At 41.0% G+C, this 9,328-nt stretch overlaps 1 protein-coding gene across 2 annotated transcripts in view; it reads right to left on the reverse strand.

The window, feature by feature from the left end:
- The window catches only part of ARAP3 (ArfGAP with RhoGAP domain, ankyrin repeat and PH domain 3), a 218,876-nt gene extending 209,773 nt beyond the window's left edge, over window positions 1-9,103 (reverse strand). For both annotated transcript variants that reach the window (XM_030211196.1, XM_030211194.1), the window contains exon 1: window positions 8,911-9,103. The gene's annotated coding sequence lies outside the window, so the exon portion shown is untranslated. The remainder of the gene's footprint in view (window positions 1-8,910) is intronic.
- Window positions 9,104-9,328: the final 225 nt, after the last annotated feature.

A 9,328-nucleotide genomic window follows, 5' to 3' on the forward strand; every position in this document is an offset into this window, starting at 1 on the left:
TGCTTCACAGGGATAAAACGTGGAGCCACTGTTAGTCTGCATCATTGATGCCTCTGCTGGTCCCACCCCTTCTGACATAATTTGCTGTTTCCGAGGGATGAGGCCAGCTGAGCCAAGGACCGATGATGGATACACCCTTTATGTCACTTTTTATTCCTGGGAAACAATATAAGTTGCATTGCTGGACTGGGGTAAAGGGTGCAGCCAAACTGGAGGTGGGGTAGGGTGGGGAGCCTTATGGTTGATGAATGCTGCCCTTATTTCACAAAACCAAATGCCAAGAAAAATAAATCCAGACTTATAAATATTCAATCATCTCAATGGTCAGGTAAACAAGCAGAGAAAATATCTGTAATTCAAAACAATTCTTTCTGTTGTGAGACCCGCTGCACGGCATGGGAGCGGTATGAATTTTGTGCGGCCCGTTATGGCTGGCAACAGACTGTGTAGGGTCAAGGACATTTGTGATTCTGTACCTTGGATGTGACCTTTTGGATTACAATATATTGCAACTAGTTGGACACGGGCTGAGAAATGAGATCAAGAGTGAAGAAACCCAGCCAAGTCAATTGTGGAAAATATTTTTGAGGTGTTTGGAGATTGCTGGAATGAACTGCAACAGTATGGTTAGGGGCGATCCAACCCTAAGGATGTACTTCTCACGTTGTAATGATTTTTACAGTTGAGAACTGCTGAGATAAGCATTGAGATTGTCATCCTTTAAGATATAGAACTGTTGTGATAAGTACAAAGATTTCCATTTTTTCTCATTTTGTTTCACAAACCGTGCCATTTGAAAGCATTGCTTATATTGTTTATATTATGGTTTGTCAAAGATGGTATATTTATATGATATGGGTATGATGTAAGTAGGTATGGTGAGTGTTTGTGTGGAGTGTGAGAGTTCTGTGTTTGGTTTTTAATATGTGTAATACATTGTATTGAGAATTTTTGGTATATGATTAAGATATTAGAATACATATAGTTGTAAGAGACTTGATGTTATAATTCAAAACAATGGTAAAAGGAACCCCTTGGCGGGAGTGCCCAGGAAGTTGATGGTAACTGGGTGCTGTTGCCCCTTCCCAGGGGATTGGTGGATGGTCTTTTGCCACTGGGCACTGAGGGTCAAGGGGGAAGGATGTGGGTGGATCCTGGCCAGAATAAGAGAGAGAAAGCCAGGTAGCTTAGCCTCTTTTCCATTTCTGCTACTAGTCCCCATGGGCCATAATAAGACTGGTCATGGTTCCCGGGGCCTCTCCATGTGGTATCTCCAGTCCAGTTCTCTCTGAAAACGCTAGCTTACCTTAGTAAACAGGGCCCTACATGTCATTTAACTATATCTATGTCTATCTTTCTATATGAAATATGCATATTTGTGTATATATAGATATAGATTTATAGATAAATATAGATATATAGGTATATCTTTCATTTTTTGCAAAATTCAATCTGCAATGCAAATTTGACTTCTAGTTTTGTTGTATGCTCATAGATGGAAAGGTGCTTCATGTGATTTTGCATTGGAAAAGCTCATTATCAATTTGAACAAAAGTTTGTACTTGGAAAACTATATGCCAAATCGTATTTTATTCTATTCACAGCTTCTAGTTGAACTTACAAAAAAAGAGGCTGATACCTTCTCAGAAATTTATAATATATTTCAAATACAATTTAAAATTCAGACTAATTATACACTAATTGGGATAACATTTTGCATAATAAAATGCTTTTAAAGCTCGACAAAAAGAAAAATAGAAATAGTGGCTCTTTATCTGCTTAAGGGTCCTTTTACTAAGGCGTGTTAATGGATTTAGCTCACGCTAACAATTAATGTGCGCTAAATGCTAAGATGCCCATTATATCCCAATTTTTCTTTTTGTTAAGCTTTAAAAGCTTTTTATTATGCAAAATGTTATCCTAAATAGTGTATAGTCTGTTAGCGTGCCTTAGTAAAAGGACCACTTAGGAAGGATATTCCATATTTTAATAGCTGGAAACTGGAAAGATGAATCAAAAGCTCATTTATAGAGACCTCAAAATTAAGCATAATAAAACTCCATCATCTAGATGTGGATCTGAGTGCAGAAAGCAATAAAGCATTTAAAAAAATAATGTGAGACTAACCCCCCTGTATACAAAGCAGTGCGGCACTGCCGACACAGCCCGTTCAAAGTGAATGGGCTTTGTCGGCATTACTGTATCGGCAGGAGCTAGCACGGCTTTGTAAACTGGGGCCTAAACCTCGAAAAATTATAATAATGACATAACCCATTTTGAAAGAAAACATGAGCTTGAATTGCTACTCTTCGCGAAGGCAGAAAGTTTCACGGAGTGCATTTCAAGGAGAAAAAAAATACCATGGTGTAACAAACAATGGGTCCTTTTACTAAGGTGCAATAATGGATTTAGCATGCATTAACAAATTAATGTGCACTAGGGGCCCCTTTTACAAAGCTGCAGTAAGCCCAAAATGGGCTTACCGCTTGCTGAAAGGGAAGTACTGCCGGGCTACCGCAGCAGCCCGGCGGTACTTCCCACCCCCTGTGAACCGTCATATCCAGCACTATAAAAACATTTATTTCTGAAGCGCCGGTGTGTACCCGGCGATAATCGGACAGTGCCGCGAGGTGCCTGTTGCGCCTGGATTAGTGCTGGAGCCCTTACCGCCACCTCAATGAGTGGCAGTAAGGGCTTCCCCCGAAACGCCTGCATGACAAATGCTTCTCTTGCCACACGGCCATTTCTTTAAACAAAGAAAGACATACCTTTTACCCGCTGCAGTAAATGGGGGCCTCGGTGCACATCAAAAACATGCACCGACACCAGCACAGGCTCCCTTTTGCCACAGCTTGGTAAAAGAGGTCCTAAGTGCCATGCAGCCCATAGGAATACAACAGATGGTGTGGCATCTGTTGTATTCCTATGGGCTGCATGGCACTTAGGATACACGGGGGGTCTTAGTAAAAAGACCCCCCCGTGTGCACCATTTCCTGTTTTAGCACGCAACGCAGAATTCATAAAATATTTTTTGATTTTGTACATTGGCCTGTAAATCTTGCATTCCATTGCCTTCTTGATTTGTTTGAATCCAATTCAGTGGTGTCAGTTCAAAGTTTCTCATATATTATTATTATTATTCACGCACATAATTTTAGGGCATTCTGGGAAGGAAACTGAACTGATGTGGAGTTTAATTCTTTCTAATTCCCAAACTGAAGCACCTCATCTCATTTCTTGGTATAAACTAAAAGTGCATAAAATGTGTGTGGTTAGAACACCAGAAAAGGCCAAAACTTTCAGCCGTTGTGTACTTTGGTAAGCAGTTGTGAATGAACAGTTAAGCAAGAAAGGTTCAGAGGGAGATCTGGTACCACAGCCAGTTTCTGGGCCTTGATAAAGGATGTGATGTTATTTTATAATGTCAGGAAAACATCAGCGATATTTGATGCATAGTTTTGTATTATTGCTATCCAAAACAACTTTGAAAACAAACAAAACACTATTCTTAACGTTTATGTCGTTAGCATGTAAAAAATATTTCTGCATGCATTATTTGCAGGGCTGGGGCTAGACATAATGGGACCCAGGGCAGATGCTAGGGAGGGGGCCCCAAAGCTTGCTTGCAGATTGTCCCTCTTTTAACTTTAGGCAGGTTTGGGGCTCCCAGTAACATGGGGCCCAGGGCAATTGCCCTGTTTGCCCAACCCTAACGCCATCCCTGATTATTTGAAAATGTAGGGCCCTGTTTACTAAGCCACGTTAATTGTGTATGCGCCTACAATATCCCTGTAGGCGCCTACACAGTTAGTGAGCGCACTAATTGTAGGCGTGTTAAAAACGCTAACGTGCCTTAGTAAACATGGCTCTTATAACAGGTGCATTAAATCCAAAGGGAGAACACTCTGTATGGGGCTGTTGGCACACCTACTCCCTCATGGACAGAAGTAAAAAAAAAATACAGAATAGCCAAAAGGGTACGTACTGTAAAAGTTTGCTTTCAATGGATCATATCAAGCAAAGGATCTAGGTAGGAAAAGCAAAACCAAACAGCACAAAACACATTGTTTCATTGTAATACCCATGGTTCTTGAGACATGATAGGGGAAAATGTCAAGAAAATCCTGTTTTGGAGTCTCGAGAGTCATAGGGTCCTGTTCACTATTTCAAACATTTCTGTGGTAAAGCTTATGTGTTTAGCGTGATTGTATTATTCTAGCAATTGATTAGTCTCTTATTCTCTAATCCTCACTGTCCTGTAATGGAACGTTGCAGATTATAAGTATCCTATTGTATTTTATTTGATTGTATAACTAAATTGCTCAAAGTAGTTAGCACGTGAATTAGTATGTGGTGTTAATGCATGAACACGGTAGCAGTTACCATGCTGACATGAGAGTTAATGCATGCTAATTCACGTGCTAATGGTACAGCCTATTATGGGGCAAGAAATGGGAAGGAGGGTATGGGTGGGGAATGGGCAGTTAGCACATGGTAGTTTACCATACAATATCCAATGTTGCAGTTAGCATGGATGCACATACTGCTTCCTAAATAGGGAAAAGATAATTGTATCCAAACTAACCTCATTGTATAACTTGGTGCTTACATGTTGAGTGTATGCATAATTTTATGGAACACTAGCACATGTTGGGAGAGTAGTAGTTGGAGACTAAACAATAGTCTATAATATTAGTGTACAATTCATTTTACCTTGGACTTTTTATATGGTACTGAAATATTGGTGCCGAAATTTAGGTGGAGATCCAAGATCCACGTGAGATGAAATTAATTAACAAGCTGTCAAGTATGAATTAATGGGCCTTAGCAATCAATAATTGCACTTAATGGGCACTAAGTTGGATTTGCACATGCATCTGCTTGCACACTATTCTATAATCCTGAGCGCCTAAATCCCATAACTCGCAACTCAAAAGGAGGTGTGGCCAGGGGAGGGGTATGAGTCAAGGGCACTCTGAACATTTGCATGCAGTTTTATAGAATAGCGCCATTTACAAGCCAAAATGCCATGAGTTGAGCACCAAAAAGTAGACACAACGTTGACCCAAAAACTATTATAAGGGGGAAAAAAGTCTCATATTGTCACTGGGACATGATAATGGTTATGAACACCGAATACATGGGTGGATCCCACTTGTGACTGACATAATCATTGACAAAACCTCTCACCTACCAAAAACTGTGTATTTATATCTTTATGTACAATTTCTTTTTTATTTTATATTTGTTTCACATTACAAAGTACATCATTATTTGATACTCAAAAACCAAACAGAATGACTGGCAATTGGCACAAAGATTTAAAATGCAGTGTCACTTATCTCATTTGATCTGAGCTTGCAGATAAGTGACTCTGCATTTTGAATCTTTGTGCCAATTGCCAGTCATTCTGTTTGTTTTTTGAGTATGAAATAATGATGTACTCTGTAGTGTAAAACAAATATAACATTAAAAAATTGTACAAAAAAGATATAAATACACAGTTTTTGGTAGTGTGTGTGTGTGTGTGTGTGTGGGGGGGGGGGGGGGGGTGTCAATGATTATATCAGTCACAAGCAGGATCCACCTATGAATTCGGTGCTCGTAACCATTATCATGTCCCAGTGACAATATGAGACTTTTTTCCCCCTTATAATAGTTTTTGAGTGAATGTTGTGTTGACATTTTGTGGAGTTAATTACTTTGGTGATAGTAGACCATTGGTGAGCCATTGTTTTCTTAAATGAATTGAGCACCAGCATTTACACCAGGTTTCAGCTGGTGCTCAACTTTAGGTGTGCCAATCACTATTCTATGAAGAACGCTCATCCCAGAGCACCTTTCTTGGAATATTGCTTAGCGCTGATTTATTCCAGCGCCAATTTTTTTAGCACTATTTATAGAAATCCCCCCTTAAGACTAGATTCTATATATCATGCCTAAAACTTTGCCACCAAAATAAAATTCGCTTAGGCGTATTCTATAAAGTATGCTTTAATTTAGGCTTACTGTAAAGAATAAACCTATATTTCTATGTGATTTATATAATATGCCGAATGCTGGTCCACACAACTAAATTTAGTCACGGTTATTTACGCCAAGTAAAAACTGGTGTAAATCCTGACGCTAAATTAGGTACAGAGCAGGTGTATTCAATAACAATGTGCATAGATTTTAGAAATTCCTACGACCCGCCCATTCCATGCCCATAACCATGCCCACTTTTCAACTAAGTGATATATTTACATGTACCATGTTACAGAACATGCTTAGTAAGTAGTGTGCATAAATGAATGCCAATTATTGCTGACAATTGGTTGTTCACAGTAACAAAAGAGAGGGTAATACAGCATACAAGTATACAGCACAGATAAAAAAGCAGCTCGCCCACATTGGCGAACGCTGTATAGTTACCGCATGGGTAGCATGTGAGCCCTTACTGCTAGATCAGTGGGTGGTGGTAAGGGCTCAGGCCAAAATAGGCACATGCTAGTTTTAATATTAACACAGACCCATTTCCCAACCCATTAAAAAATTGTCCTTTCTCCAGCTGTAGTAAAAAATGGCCCATTGCGCGCCTAAAAGATGCGCCCACACTACCGCAGGCCATGTTTTACCGTGGCTTTGTAAAAGGACTCCTAAAGACCTCTGATAGGACAGTGGCCAGAGGAATCAGGAAGTGATAACCTGACCATAACATTATAGTGATACCTGCCCTGCTGGCTACTATGTGCCCAATTTCTAGAAAACTATAGAACCTAGAAATGAAAACAATGACCATCACCCTACAATTTCTAGTACAGCCTAGCAAAGGAATAAACAATCTTTCTTATCTTTTGCTTGCTAAGAGGCTCTTTTACTACAGGGTTGCCGCATGGCAACCCGGAACTACTGCCAGCTCAATGCAGGTGTCAGCAGTAGCTCCACCCTCAGCATGTGCCATTTCCAGCACCTGATTTTCTAGTGCAGGGGTTACCTGGAGGTAATCGGGCAGGTTACCGCTGGGTTAGCGCGGGATCCCTTACTGCCACCTCAATGGGTAGTGGTAAGTGCTCCCTCTTAAAATGGTCACGTGGCAAGAGTGAACTTACTGCTTGGCCAATTTTTTTTTTGGTCTTTTCACCTGCTGCGATAAAAGGGGCCCTGGCACGTGGCAAAAACAGCCACCGCCACTAGCGCAGGACCCCTTATACCGCAGCTTAGTAAAAGGGCCCCTAAAGTACCCCATGTTATTAGATCCTGAAACAATGCTCCAGTGTGAAATGATTGCAAAAGTATGTTTTTCTCATGCTGTGATATTTTGTATTTCCAAACAGGCTGACACTGCCATGTTGATAATATCCCTAGGTCAGGTGTCTGACCTTGTGTCAACACTTCGTATAGAAACAGCTGATATCAGGCATTAGGGTTATTTATATATGTATTTATTGTTGGTTTTATTTCTTTTTCTTTTCTGGGGAGAAGGGAGAAGAGGGACAAGGATGGTGTATTTCAATGCACAGGTATAAATAGCATTCTGCTATAATAAAAATATTTCCTAAAGTTATAAAACATGACATCTTATTTTAGGCTTATGTTCATTATAATATGGTACCAGAGCAACTGGGTACAATATGGACAGTGTCTAACCAATTTACTTGTAATCATCTAGAGTTAAGAAGGTAAAGTGGGGTGAAAGAGCAATGTTGCTTTCCACCCTCATGAACCATGGTACAGAATTCTAGGAAAAAGTGTTTTTTTTGAAGACTATAGTACCTCTAATTGCTCCAAGATAAAGCAAAGGAGGCTGCAATATGAGCCTCTGAGACTAGGAAAGTCTTTTTATCACACCTTAAAGGGGGCCTGTGCAACCTTGAAAGCTAATAAACCAGCAACTTGTCATTATTCTTGTATTAGTCCAGTATAAAAGCATCACAGTCCAGGCAGGATCCTAATGGGTCGTGATACACAAAATCAAGAAAAAATAACACCAGCCAGCAAATGATTACTTCCACAAATAATATAAAAATATCTTCTTTTACCTCTGACAATTAGGTAAAAGTGCTTTTGCAACTGAATGTATCAGACTTTTGCAATATGATGCAGATTTTCAAATTACAACAGGTTTCTACAGGCAGACCCTGGATAGCTGTATGCAGACTGTGGGAAAAGCCATGCAAAACAATGGAATTGTCTGTGGGAAACCTCAGGCTGCCAAGGGAATCTGAGCAGAATTGGAACAGATATGAAAAGTATCCTGAGGTGTTCTACACGAACCCACATTAGCCCATTCCTGAAAGGCTACAGAGAAAGAATTTGCAGTTTCTTACAGACACAAAGCACAACAGATCAAGCTCTACCTATGCTGTGCCAGCCTGAGAGACCTCAAGGATATAATTGTTTTCCTGAATTCCTAGGAAAGATGCAGTCAGAAGAGTGTGTCACATCTTTGACAGCCAAACTGCATAAGAGCAGTGAGGAGGAACACTGTGCACAACTGTTTGCTGTCGTATCTGTGTTATAACAAGATATCACCACCAAAAAGAAAATCCTGAGAAGAGATTGGCCAAGTGACAGGGAACGTGAGTGAGGGGCAGAAAATGCAGAGGGTGGGAAAACCCTGTGAGCGCCACAGGTTAATTAATCTAGACAGGGGCTGTGAACCCAGTCCTCGGGACACACCTAGCCAGTCAGGTTTTCAAGATATCAGTATGCAAATCTATCTCCTGCACATTCATTGTAAATATCTTGAAAACCTGATGGCTAGGTGTGTCCTGAGGTCTGGGTACAGAACCCCTGGCCTAGATGCTCGTGTGGGGACAACTGGGGACAATGAAGCTGGCTTCTAAATGAGATGTTCTTGTCTAAACTTCAGGGTCCCCTTAGCCCTGGTCCTGTGTGCCTAGCTTGGATCTGGACTGTGATCCTTACCTGGAAGAACTCTGTACTCCCGATCCTGCTGTCTCTGCTTAAGCTCCAGTTCAGGCAATTGGCATTAAGGACTCAGTGGCAGAGGAAGCTCACGATCCAGGCTGTGTTCGGTGCCCCAGTGTCCTCTCCCAAATTACAGCTTCAAGGGCAGCACTGCATCCACAGACCATTCTCCTCTCCTCTCGGTCATGGCTTCCCCCCTCCCTCTAATGTTCTAACTTCCTTCTGCAGCTCAGAGCTCCTGTACTCATCACACTGAGTCCCCCTGCTCTGTCCCAACTTCCTTTCCCTCCTGTGTGTTCCAATTAGAGAGAAAAGGTTTTTCCATCCATGGCAGTGTTTGGAAACACCCTACCATTTGGGATTTCCTGTTTTCCCACAGTACAGGGGCAGTGTGTGATGAAATGGAAAAGGACGG

This window comes from Microcaecilia unicolor, chromosome 8, assembly GCF_901765095.1.
Source record: "Microcaecilia unicolor chromosome 8, aMicUni1.1, whole genome shotgun sequence".
Taxonomy (NCBI): Eukaryota; Metazoa; Chordata; class Amphibia; order Gymnophiona; family Siphonopidae; genus Microcaecilia; species Microcaecilia unicolor.